Here is a 13,877-nt window from a genome sequence, read left to right as displayed (position 1 = left end):
CGACCTGGTGGTGAATGCTTGCGTAAGATATGTGTGCAACATTTGGCTATTTCGTCATATTAGGCCTTCCTAAAGCCAGTTTCATTGTTTGCGACCGGATAGGCGACGTGATTTTTACACGCTCTGGTTACTCCATGGCTTTCGTGGCCATTGATGTCCTCAATAGCTCTACTCACATATGAAATACCTGTCATCGTTACGGAACTACAATAGCAGGTAGGATACAGCCAGCATTTTGATCGTACTGGGTGGCCTGTACACTTCGCAAGGCGTTGAAAATCGCAGGTATGTTCATTAATCGGTGCGCTAGCAGAGTATGCTTAAAAAACATAACAGTCGACTTTCTGCCGCCAGACCAAAATATGGAGATGTAAGCAGTCAGAAAATGAAACGCTTCCTGTTTTTACGTCACTATGTTGTTTTTCGCTTGGCGATTCGTGTTGATTCCTTTGGGAAGTGACTGTTAATGTCCATCTTTTTAGTGATGGTTCCGGGACTGGGCTGTTCGATACAGGATGTTAAATTAAACACCTTCCACCCGTCTAGTTTCCAATCTTAATTTATTTGACAACCAGTTTCAGCTAATACGCCATCTTCAGGTCCCTGACCGACGTGTAGGAAGATTCTACGTCGGTTGTGATCAAAACAGGGGCCAGCAATACTGGTATCGGTAGATTTTTGCTATAGTGATCACTTCAACCATCATGCGCCAACAGAAAGGTAACATCTTCCTACATGTCGGTCGGGGGCCTGAAGATGGCGTAGTAGAACGCCGAAACTGGTTGGCAAATAAAACAAGTTTGGAAACTAGACGGCTGGAAGGTGTTTAATTTGACATCCTGTTAATGTAAATGGTTAAGAAAGTTGAAGTCTTCCGCACGAAACACGGTGGCTATGGAGAAGAATGACTATAAAGTTGTTTCATCAGAATGGCGGCAACAGCAGCGCTGCATTGCGGGAATATCTCCGACTGAAAGAGCTACGAAGAAGCCCCATATCAATAAATTGGCTAAAGAATATCACCAAGAAATTCGAAGAAACAGGTGAATTAGGTGGTGCAGCAGGGACAGGGAGGCGGCCCATTCCAAAATAGCTATAGCCGACCGTGCAGCACAAACCTCAAATTCTACAGTCAGTGTTCGAACTGTGTCACTTGAATTGACGCTCACCTGGTCTACAGTTCAAAAGATTCTGCGGCGAATTTTACACTGTTGTCCATACAAGACTGAAAATGTGCACCAAATGAAGCCCCAAACAGGCTACCACGACGTGACTTTGCCCATCGTTTTTAGGCACTCATGAAATGGCTGACATGTGGTAGGGGAATATTCTTTGGACGGACGAGACAAATTTACTCTGCACGGCGATGTGAATGCACAGAACTGTTGCTTATGGAGTTCCTATTCCGCCACATGTTATACAGAAATATCAACTACTCTCAGCTTATATGATTGTATGGTGCGGTTTCACAAGCTCCTTCATTCTTGGTTCGTTTTCCTTCGAAGAGATGACAGTTCGCGAGCCAGCTAGCTGTACAGTGACATCTGCACGTTATGAGGACCTCGTGCAACACGCGATTCCAGGGTTGCATGAGCACAACTTTCTCCACACAACTATTTTCATGAAAGGTGGGGCGACACCACATGTCGCTTGCCAGGTGAAAGATTTGCTTCGAGAAACCTTCGGTAACGACTGTATCATGTCTAGGCGATTTCAAGATGTGTGCCTTCCAGATGCCCCGACCTACATCTACATCTACATCTACATGGATACTCTGCAAATCACATTTAAGTGCCTGGCAGAGGGTTCATCGAACCACCTTCACAATTCTCTATTATTCCAATCTCTTATACCACGCGGAAGAATGAACACCTATATCTTTCCGCACAAGCTCTGATTTCCCTTATTTTATCGTGGTGATCGTTCCTCCCTATGTAGGTCGGTGTCAACAAAATATTTTCGCTTTCGGAGGAGAAAGTTGGTGATTGGAATTTCGTGAGAAGATTCCGTCGCAACGAAAAACGCCTTTCTTTTACTGATGTCCATCCCAAATCCTTTATCATTTCTGTGACACTCTCTCCCATATTTCGCGATAATACAAAACGTGCTGCACTTCTTTGAACTTTTTAGCTGTACTCCACCAAACCTATCTCGAAAGGCAGCTGCATTCTAAAAGAGGACGGACAAGGCTAGTGTAGGCAGTCTCCTTAGTAGGTCTGTTAGATTTTCTAAGTGTCCTGCCAATAAAACGCAGTCTTTGGTTAGCCTTCCCCACAACATTTTCTGTGTGTTCCTTCCAATTTAAGTTGTTCGTAATTGAAATGCCTAGGTATTTAGTTGAATCTACGGCTTTTAGATTAGACTAATTTATCGTGTAACCGAAGTTTAACGAGTTCCTTTTAGCACTCGTGTGGATGACCTCACACTTTTCGTTATTTATGGTCAACTGCCACTTTTCGCACCATTCCGATATTTCTTCTAAATCGTTTTGCAGTTTGTTTTGACCTTCTGATGGCTTTATTAGTCGATAAACGACAGCGTCATCTGCAAACAACCGAAGACGGCTGCTCAGATTGTCTCCCAAATCGTTTATATAGATAAGGAACAGCAAAGGGCCTGTAACACTACCTTGGGGAACGCCAGAAATCACTTCTGTTTTACTCGATTTACTCGATGACTTTCCAATTACTACGAACTGTGACCTCTCTGACAGGAAATCACAAATCCAGTCACATAACTGAGACGATATTCCATAAGCGCGCAATTTCACTACGAGCCGCTTGTGTGGTACAGTGTCAAAAGCCTTCCGGAAATCCAGAAATACGGAATCGATCTGAAATCCCTTGTCAATAGCACTCAGCACTTCATGTGAATAAAGAACTAGTTGTGTTTCACAAGAACGATGTTTTCTAAACCCATGTTGACTGTGTGTCAATAGACCGTTTTCTTCGAGGTAATTCATGATGTTCGAACACAATATCTGTTCTAAAACCCTGCTGCATATCGACGTTAACGATATGGGCCTGTAATTTAGTGGATTACTCCTACTACTTTTCTTGAATATTAGTGTGACCTGTGCAACTTTCCAGTCTTTGGGTACGGATCTTTTGTCGAACGAACGGTTGTATATGATTGTTAAGCATAGAGCTAATGCATCAGTATATTCCGAAAGGAACCTAACTGGTATACAGTCTGGACCAGAAGATTTACTTTTATTAAGTGATTTAAGTTGCTTCACTACTCCGAGGATATTTACTTCTACGTTACTCATGTTGGCAGCTGTTCTCGATTTGAGTTCTGGAATATTTACTTAGTCTTCTTTTGTGAAGGCATCTAGGAAGGCTGTGTTTAGTAACTCTGCTTTGGCAGCACTGTCTTCGATAGTATCTCCATTGCTATCATGCAGAGAAGGCATTGATTGTTTCTTGCCGCTAACATACTTCACATACGACCAGAATCTCTTTCGATTTTCTGCCAGGTTTAGAGACAACGTTTCATTGTGGAAACGGTTATAGGCATCTCGCATTGAAGTCCGCGCTAAATTTCGAGCTTATGTAAAAGATCGCCAATCTTGGGGATTTTGCGTCTGTTTAAATTTAGCATGTTTATTAACGTTGTTTCTGCAATAGTGTTCTAACCCGTTTTGTGTACCAAGGAGGATCAGCTCCGTCGTTTGTTAATTTATTTGGTATAAATCTCTCAATTGCTGCCGATACTATTTCTCTGAATTTAAGCCACATCTGGTCTACACATACATTATTAATTTGGAATGAGTGGAGATTGTGACTCAGGAAGGCGTCAAGTGAATTTTTATCTGCTTTTTTTGAATAGGTATATTTTTCGCTAATTTCTCGGGGATTTGGGGATTACAATATCCAATCTCACTACGACAACCCTGTGTTCACTAATCCCTGAATCGGTTTTGATGCTCGTTATTAACTCAGGATTATTTGATGCTAAGAGGTCAATCCATGTAACTTCTGGTTGTGGAGATATCTGAAATATCGTGTCTATCAGAGATGTATTCAGACTAGTCATGATCTGAAGGCTAGCATATGACGACAACTGCTTTGATTACACCTCATATGCTGCGACCAACTGTCGACAATGTCTTGTTAGAGATGCAACATGTTGAACACATGTTGTAACTTATGAGCATATCCTAACAAAAATGCCAGATCCACTGTTCTCATATGATTGGTCAAACCTCCTCTTTTTCCTGTAACCACACCACATTCTTACTGCTTAGAGCGCCATATTTTCACCTGGTGGTAGAAAGTGGAACTTTCATGTTTTTCAGAACACTCCGCGAGCGCGCCGATTAATGAACATACCTAGGATGTTTCAGCGCCCTGCGATGTATACAGCCTGCGCCGCAGCACTTGCAACACCATCAGTTTAATTATTATCTCCTGATCCTTTGCACAACACTAAATTGTTTCTCCGACTCTTTCTCCGTTTCAGCCATAGGAGAATGGAACACAGTACTCTGTAAACGTAAAGATCAGTCGGTCCCGACCAACGGCCATGTCATCCACTGTCAGTGGCGTCATCGTATACTGGTACAGAGGGACACGTAGTCAGCACACCGCTCTCCCGGTCGTTGTCGTGTTTGTTGACTTTGGAACCGTTATTACTCGGTCAAGTGGCTCCTCAGTTGGCCACAAGAGGCTGAGTGCGCCCCATTCCAGCCCTCCCACCAATGAAAAACCCTGACAGTACCGGTAATCTAACCCTGTCCCCCGCATGGCAGACAGCTGTGCTGATCGTGCAGCTACGGAGGCGGACAAATTAACTATCCAAAACGACACTACATTCAGGAGGAGATAAAACTTTTTGATCGGTGTAACTTCCCTCTCTATGCTTTCCTCATTCCTCTCTATTGCATTTGTCTTCTTTCCATCTCATCTTCTGATCTTATCCTATTATGTCTCACTTTTCTTCTTACAAGTCAACTTCTCCACGTTAACTCTTTCTGCACAGTTGTCACAAGGGGCTGTTAGATGTGACTGCTTCCATTCGACGAGGACGTAATGTAGAAATGTCTTGACGGTAATAAGACTGATATTTCTTTAATTCCTTGTATGCATTATTATACATAACGTCATTCTTAATATTTTTTGGTTTGGTCTACTAAGGACGACATGAACTAACTTCTGTTTTCTTTCTTTTCTCCTGTCTTTCTTTCCAGTAGTTTTCATTTTATCCTTACGTTTTTCTCTTCTTCCTTCTGTCCATAGTGCGCCTGTCTTTTTCTTACTTCTGATCTGAACTTTTCTCTTCCTCCTATTTCTTCCTCCGTCATTTCCATTTTATTCACAAAAAGGAAGACAGGGTCTAACGTCCTGTCGACACCGAGGTAACTAGAGACGGAGCACATGCTCCGATTGTGTCAAGGACGGGTAAGGAAATCGGCCGTGCCATTTCAAAGAAACCATCGCAGCGTTTGCCAGGAACGATTCCATTTCATTCAGATCTGCCTTTCACTTCTTTGATCCATGTCGCTGATGTTTTTGGGTTTCAGTCGAAAAAGTTGATTTTTTTTGCTATCCTCTTTCCACGTAGGCTTTTTAAGTGTCCATAGAATGTAGCTCTTCTCTTCCTTTACTCGTTCTATTTTTTCACAAATTTCTCTATTGTTTCTTAATTTCCATTTCCAATTCTCATATTTCGGTCCTAAGATTTTCCTGTTTTGTTTTTCCTTCTTTTCTGTTTCACCTACTTTTTTAACTGTATTTAACGAAAGGCATTCCGGAGCAAAAAGTCATTCTGACTTAATGACAGTGTTGTAGTTCCATAGCTTTGCATTTATGGAAATAGATTTCTTGTTACGCAGGTCTTTTGTTAATTGAAGTGCCACTTCCATTTTCCTTGTCCTTGCTAAGTTAGCTTATTTTACCAAAGCATTTCGTTGTATTATGTCGCCTGGATATTTAAATTTTGTAGTCTTTTTTACTTTTCCATAATCAGTTTCCATATATTTTAGTACCTGCTTCGCATCTGTGATATCCTCTGCTATTATTATTATTATTATTATTATTATTATTACTATTATTATCTTTAGAAGGACGATGAACTTGAAGACAATATTAGAGAAATGGAAGATGACTTAGCTGAAGATGAGATGGGACATAGGATACATCTACATGGATACTATGCAAATCACATTTAAGTGCCTGGCAGATGGCTCATCGAACCACCTTCACAATAATTCTCTACCACTCCAATCTCGTGCAGCAAGCGAAAAAAATGAACACCTATATCTTTCGGTGCGAGATCTGATTTCCCTTATTTTATTAACGGTGATGGTTTCATCCTATATAATTCGGCGCCAATAAAATATTTTCGCATACAGAGGAGAAACTTGGTGATTGAAATTTCGTGATGATGTAGCAGATTACTACGAGCTGTCACCTTGCACTGAAAGTGTAGCTCGCCGTGGAGCCGGGAGGAAAGCGGGTGTTGGTTCTCACGCTCGCATAGCTGCCGCCGGCTCCCGGGACGAGCGAGCCGGTATACTTGTTTAACGTTGCGTGCAATACGTTACACATACTCTCTATGAATCTGAAGAAGTACTACTAAATATTAATCGATCTTTTTCATACTTAGTGTACCAAATTCTATGGATAACACAACCATACTGTTAAAATTTCAAATCAATAAATACAATATTTTCGGAGTCATAAATTTTTACCTAAAACACATAACAACTGAGTTGGCACTGTGAGGACTGTAATATATTCATCTATAGTTTTAATTGAAACTACAACCAAGAGGATAGATTCATGTAATTTAATTTTCTTGAATTTTCTTTCGTTTCATTGCCACAGATTTCGGACGTAATTCACAGTTCTTTGGAAAAGTTTTATTTCATTGTGTTTTTGTTGTGTGTTTTGGAGGGACTGAGAGAGCGAATGGAGGACATACGTAAAGCGAGAATGTGATATTTTATTAAAATTATGTAAATATAAGCGTGAGAAAGTCATTTTGCAAATGGGGGCATTTGTGGCATATGTCAGAGTGAGCTTGATTTTGTATTGGGCAGCGAAAGGGGTGTTGAGTATTAAATTTATTAGTAACTTATTTTGTGGAAAGGAATCGTATTTTTTTCCGTTACATTTTATTTAATTTCAGGATTCCGAAATTTCTAGTCTAAATTATTTGTAATAATCTAATTGGCTGACATGAGAAATACCGCGAGTATAGAAGTGCTCGAAATGATGTGACTGGCTGCTTAACATTCAAGCTAATAGGAATTCAGCATTTCCCACGAGTTTCAGTATGGTTTTGTGCCTCAGCTCTATGAATCTATCTAGTCACTAGGGAGCCGTCTTCTGATTACTACATATGATAAGTCGCGCTGATCAAATTTGCACCAAAATAAAGAAATCCGCGAGCTTGATTGGTTCTCGTGTAACTGATGAATAGCGACTATAGTGTTGACTATTGTGAGAAAGTGGTTTATTTTAGGAGATTTCACGTGTGAACATTTCAAGTCGTAAATAAACTCCGGTTTCGGGTTTGTGCAAATTACGAGACACTGTGGTGCACACTTCTGTACAAGGAGACAACTGAACGACTGACTGTGTTACCTCGCAAGCAGTCGTGGGTCAGTGACCGTTTAGGACGTTTAAGATATCGGGTCGGACTCATTATCTTCTGGTTGCTTTTGGGTGTGACTTGTTACAGAGACAGTCAGTAACATTGCATAATTAGTGTCGGGGTATTAAATAAGGACTTGACAGCCATTGTCTGTGTTCTAAAGACAATAAACCAGCTTACAGGATATTTTACACATTGTTTCAAACTAGGCATGCATGAATCCCGAACGCCCGATAGCTTAACTAACTTTCAGAGGCTACCCATGGACTGGAGTTACGTGGCCTTTGCGTGGTAGGGATTTAGCTGGCTGTTCGTCAACGCTGCTTTTATGGGCTAAATCAGTATCTACTATGGAAGAGTGAAGGGACAGACAACCTGGAACCTATCTGGGTAGGTGGACTGATTGTTTAAAGGATAGTGAGAGGTAACCCGCTCCGCCACCATACGAGAACAATTTGACAGTGCACTCAGAGACGAAAGGTGAAACAAGGCCCCGAGAGTTGGTGACATTCTGTCACAACTACCGCTAGCTTTGCGAGAGCTAGCCATTACCAAACTCTTCTATCTGGTGTGCATGATGTATGAGACAGCCGAAATTCCCTCAGACTTCAAGAAGAATATACTAATTCCAATTCCAAAGAAAGAAGGTGCTAACAGGTGTGAAAGTTAGCAAACCATCAGTTTAATAAGTCATGGTTCCAAAGTACTAAAATGAATTCCTTTCCGAAGAATGGAAAAGCAGGTAGAAGCTGATCTTGGGGAAGATCAGATTTGATTCCGAAGAAATGTAGGAACACGCGAAGCAATACTGACTCTACGACTTACCTCAGAAGACAGGCAAATCTACGTTTATAATACTTGCAGACTTAGAGAAAGCTTTTGACAATGTTGAGTGGAAAACTCTTTTTGGAATTCTGAAGTTAACAGGGGTAAAACACAGGGAGCGAAAGGCTATTTGCAAATTTCATAGAAACCAGAAAGCGGTTATAAAAGTCGAGGGGCATGAAAGAGAGGGAGTGGTTGTGAAGGGAGTGACACAGGCTTGTAGCCTGTTCCCGATGCTATTCAATCTGTACATTAAGCAACAAAAAAAATAGGGGGGGGGTGAATTAAAGCGCATAGAGAAGAAATAGAAACTTTGAGGTTCGCTGACGACATTGTAATTCTGGCAGAGACAACAAAGGGCTTGAAAGAGCAGTAGAACAGAATTAGTAGTGTCTTAAAAGGAGATTATAAGGAGAACATCAACAATAGCAAAACAGGCATAATGGAATGAATTCGAATTAAATCAGGTGTTCTGAGAGAATTAGATTAGGAAATGAGACGCTTAAAATAGTAAAAGAGTTTTTCTTTATGGGCAACAAAGTAACTGACGGTGGTCGAAGTAGAGTGGATATAAAATATAGACTAGCAATCGCAAGAAAAACGATTCTGAAGGAGAGAAATTTGCTAACATCGAATGTGGACTTATATGTTAGGAAGTTTTTTCTTAACGTATTTGCGTGAAATGTAGTTATGTATGGAAGTGAAACACATACGATAAACAGTTTAGACAAGAAGAGAATAGAAGAATGCTGAGGATTAGATGGGTAAATCATGTAACTAACGGGGAGGTACTGAACAGAATTGGGGAGACAAGAAAATTTGTGCGTCAACCTGACTTAAAGAAGGCATCGTTTAGTAGGACACATTCTGAGTCAGCAAGGCAACACTAATTTAAAACTGGAGAGAAGTGAGGGGGGTCAAAATCACAGAGGAAGACCAAGAGATAAATATAGTAAGCAAATTCAGAAGAATAGAGGTTGCACTAGTTATTCGAGATGAAGAGGCTTGCGCAGTATAGAGTAGCGTAGAGAGCTGCTTCAAATCAGTCTACGGACTGGGCTACAACAACATTATTATTATTATTATTATTATTATTATTATTATTATTATACATTAGTTATAACAGTGAACCCAGCAAATGAGTTCGCTATGTTGGATTTCGTATTTTAACAATATTCGGTCACTTCCTACCTATGTAGGACTACTGTGTTATGAATCGGTTGATAATTCGTGCAGATCCTAGTAAAGTGGATCTTGGTAGTTGACAGATGGATATTTTATCAATGCCAATGGTTACAGAGTATCTACTAAGATCTTTTGGCTCTCAGTACGCCGAGAACCACAGGGACTACTTCCATCTGTTTATGTCGGAGTCGCAATAGTATGATTTCTAAGTCATCGTATCTGACAAGTTTTCAAATTGTTTCTCGTCGATAACCTGGGACAGAAATTTCAATGATCCACATTCCTTTTTCTCCGCATCTGTGATGTCTGGTGTATTGTGTTGCAGAAACCGATCTGTCTGAAGTCGGAAGTCTCGTTGTAATTTGGCATGTTCGTTTTTGACAACTTGTTTTGGATTGCGATCCTTGTCACCGGTAAGTGGAAATTTTGACATATGTTCCAAAGGATCATTCGTCCACATTATTGTGTCTACAGTCTGCGCTATCTCTCTGCGACAGCTCAAGATATGGTCAACAGTTTGGTCAGCTTCTTTTCAGAGTTAGCAATCTGGGTCTTTTGATGATTCCTCGATCTGGTTTTGATGGCGGTAGTAATAATGGTCTGTTCTTGAACAGCAAAAATCAGTCCTTCAGTTTCCTCTTTAGTGTTCCGTTGGCCAGTTAAGACCAGGTCTTTTCTTTATCTGATTTCCCCTCAGTCTCCTCCGAAACTTCCCATGCAGTGCTTTACTGGACAGGCTGTCAGTCCGGCATTTACAGCTTTCCAGTATTGATTCTTGGTTTGCTGTAACTTGAGAAGCTTTCTGTTGTTGACCTCTGTCGGAGCTGATTCTTTGCTGTCTTCCAAATACTCTGCTAATACACGTGTCTCTTCTCCGGGGTGTCTGCTTCACTTACAATAGTCCTCTGCCGCCTGTTTTTCTGGGCAAGAATGTCAACGTCACTGCGAAGATGTAGGACACCGTGAAATGTCTGAGTTTCCCGTCCAGGTTATCCGTCTGTACTTGTGTCCAGTTTACAATGCCTGCAGTGTACCTGATGACGGAAGCGCCCACATATTGAGTGCTTTGATGGTATTACCTTCATTTAGTTTGCGTTTCAAAATTTCCCTGATCCTTTGGGTGTACCCTTTGCTGACCATATTTTTTTTTTAATGCTCGTGGTTGTTGTCCAACTGGAAAATGTCTAGGCATTTATAGGCTTCCGGCAAGTGGCATTCCATTTGACATATCGATGCCTTCACTTTGAGATTTTCCCTTGTTTAGTGCAAGTTTGATGATGATGTTTCGTTTGGTGGGCGCTCAACTGCGCGGTCATCAGCGTCCGTAAAAATTCCCAATTTTATCACAGTCCAATTTTATACACAATCCAATCTATTCACTGTCACGATTCGAGATGATGATGAAATGATGAGGAAAACACAAACACCCAGTCCCCGGGCAAAGAAAATCCCCAACCCCTCTGGGAATCGAACCTCGGACCCCGTTATGCAGAGGCAGCAACGCTAGCCACTAGACCACGAGACGCAGATGTTTAGTGCCAGTGTGATACACTTGTCTAAGCGGAACTCCATGCTTGTCGTTTCTGACGATTAGAAATATATTCGCGGAGTCTGGATATCAATATTAGATTTTCCATAGAACTTCTGGTCATTTATGTATAGCAGGTTTCTGAGAATTTCTTGCTGTTTGATAGCCCAGGTTTGTTTTCTATATGATGGTTGACATTGGGATAAAGGTGATGATATACAGCAGTGGAGGGACTTGTCCCCCTGGTAAATGCCTCTCTTGATGTTGGCTAGTAGGTAACTTTCTTTTCTGACAATTAGATCTGTTTTCCAGTGTTCCATTGCATTTGCTGTGAATTTCCTGAAATTTTTCTGTCCCGATTGTTTCCACATGCTTTGAGCTCAGCCAGAGAATATCTTGATTTCCATGTGTCGCCACTATCACTCACGACAGGAAACAGGGCATAGCACTGGTGGTAAAAGACACAAACAGTGAAATCTAAATGACGTGGTCAATTTTGCTTAAATTTGCATATAGTACTAATGTTAGGTTATGCCGTCCTAAATGCAGATAAGCCATGGTTTTATCCGCCAAAACAAATGCCTAGAGTCCGGGATGGAAACATCAAAAAATTCCGTTCTCATGTTCATGAGATCCCATAAATACAAACACTTATTAATACTAGTCTACCTCTGTAACGAGATATATGAGAAAGGGGAATGGCCTGAGGACTTCGCTTCCACAGTTATGATACCAATAGAGAAAAAGAGAAATACTAAAAAATGTGAAGAGCACCGGACCATCAGTCTAATTTCTCATGCAGCTAAAGTCTTGCTGAGAGTGTTGAATAGAAGGTTATATGGCAAGCTGGATAGAGGGATTGCAGAGGAGCAGTTCAGATTTAGGAGAGGAAAAGGAACAAGAGATGCTATTGGCCTGCTAAGAACTATAGGGGAAAGATATATGGGAAAGGGTAGAGAAATCTTTGCTGTTTTTATAGATTTAGAAAAGGCTTTTGACAGAGTTCAGTGGAACAAGCTGATGGAAATCTTGGAGAGGAAAGGAGTAGATTGGAAAGAGAGACGACTGATACAGAATCTATATTTACACCAGAAAGTAAGGATAAGGATTGGAAATGAAATGTCAGAAGGCAGCAGCATTGGACGAGGTGTTAGACAAGGTAGTTGCCTTTCCCCACTGTTGTTTAACGTATACATTGGAGAGATTATTGCGAAAGGTTTAGATGGTAAAAGAGGAATATGTATTGGTGGAAAGAGAATAGAATGTATAAGATTTGCTGATGACATGGTATTAGTGGCAGAAAGTGAGCGGACAGTGAATAACATGCTCAAAGATCTGAATGAAGCTTGTGTGGAATGTGGGATGCAAATAAACACAGCAAAAACAAAGAGTATGGTCATCAGTACAATATTCAAATAGGAAAATCTACCATTAGCCAAGTAAGTGAATTTAAATATCTCGGAAGCACAATAACTGAAGACTTGAGATGTCACCAGGAGGTGAAAACTCGAATTGCCATAGCAAAGGAGGCATTCAACAGAAAGAGGAGACTCTTATGTGGCAAATTAGATGAAGGACTAAGGAAAAGGCTTGGCAAATGTTTTGGCTGGAGTGTGGCACTACATGGGGCAGAAACATGGACACTGAGACGAGAGGATGAAAAAAGGTTAGAAGCATTTGAGATGTGGATGTGGAGGAGAATGGAGAGAATAAGCTGGGTGGAAAGAATGAGTAATTAAAGAGTATTTGAAAGGGTTGGGGAGAGAAGATGTTTGCTGACGGTTGTAAGAGAAAGGAAAAAGAACTGGTTGGGACATTCATTGAGAAGGGAGTGCTTGCTAGTAGATGCTTTGGAAGGATTCGTTTGTGGGAGAAGACTGAGAGGAAGAAGGAGATACAAGGTGATAGACGACATAAAGGGAAGAGGAAATTATGCAGACCTGAAGAGGATGGCAGAAGACCGGACAGCCTGGAGAACTACCATGTGAAAACCTGCCTTTAGGCAGAACACTGATGATGATTATTACTGCTAAATCTTATGCTACCTCTAAATCTACCCTCCCCTCTATCACGAAAATGTCTTTCCTCTTTATGAAAAACGAAGTAGTTGTGGATGCTACTGATGTCATGTGAGTGTAACAGTTATCGTAGGTACTTGTATTTGATAACTGTCTTATGGCATTATGAAAACAAGTAAATTACTTGCTTGAAAGTCTTTTCATTGCTACAAACCTGTATCGTAATTAAAGAGTGAATCTTTTTCATGGCAGTGAACGTAGTGAAATCAGCATCAAATGAAGGCATTGTACAAAATGCTTAGGCAATATATAGAATGCCTGGAACTTTTGGCAACGTACTTTATGTCATTTAAATTTAAAACTTTTCCACGGAAATGTACAAAATGCCTGGGTATTTTATAAAATGTGGAACGAACAATGCCAAAGTGTAAAATTACGATGAAATAACATGTTAAAATTAGAAATTATATATGTATATAAGTTAAACTAAAACATGAAAATTATTGTAATTGTGTGTGTTTGAAAAATGATTTATCTCGAATTAGATGTGTTTTAATAGCTTTTAACAATTACAAATACGTAATAAATAATTTAGAAACAAATTATTAACAATTGTTACAAACTTATAATAAACAACAACTGAATTTAAACTTTCAATTTTTATACACTTCGAAGCTGTTCTCCTTTTATGCTCTGTTTATTACAGTAAGCACAACTGA

At 40.4% G+C, this 13,877-nt stretch overlaps 1 protein-coding gene across 1 annotated transcript in view; it reads left to right on the top strand.

The window, feature by feature from the left end:
* LOC126252562 (spondin-1-like) overlaps window positions 1–13,877 on the top strand; it is a 692,355-nt gene that overhangs the window by 409,301 nt on the left and 269,177 nt on the right. The window lies entirely within an intron of this gene.

This window comes from Schistocerca nitens, chromosome 4 (assembly GCF_023898315.1).
Source record: "Schistocerca nitens isolate TAMUIC-IGC-003100 chromosome 4, iqSchNite1.1, whole genome shotgun sequence".
NCBI lineage: Eukaryota > Metazoa > Arthropoda > Insecta > Orthoptera > Acrididae > Schistocerca > Schistocerca nitens.
The sequence above is the reverse complement of the archived record's forward strand: the minus strand, read 5'-3'. Positions and strand labels throughout refer to the sequence as shown.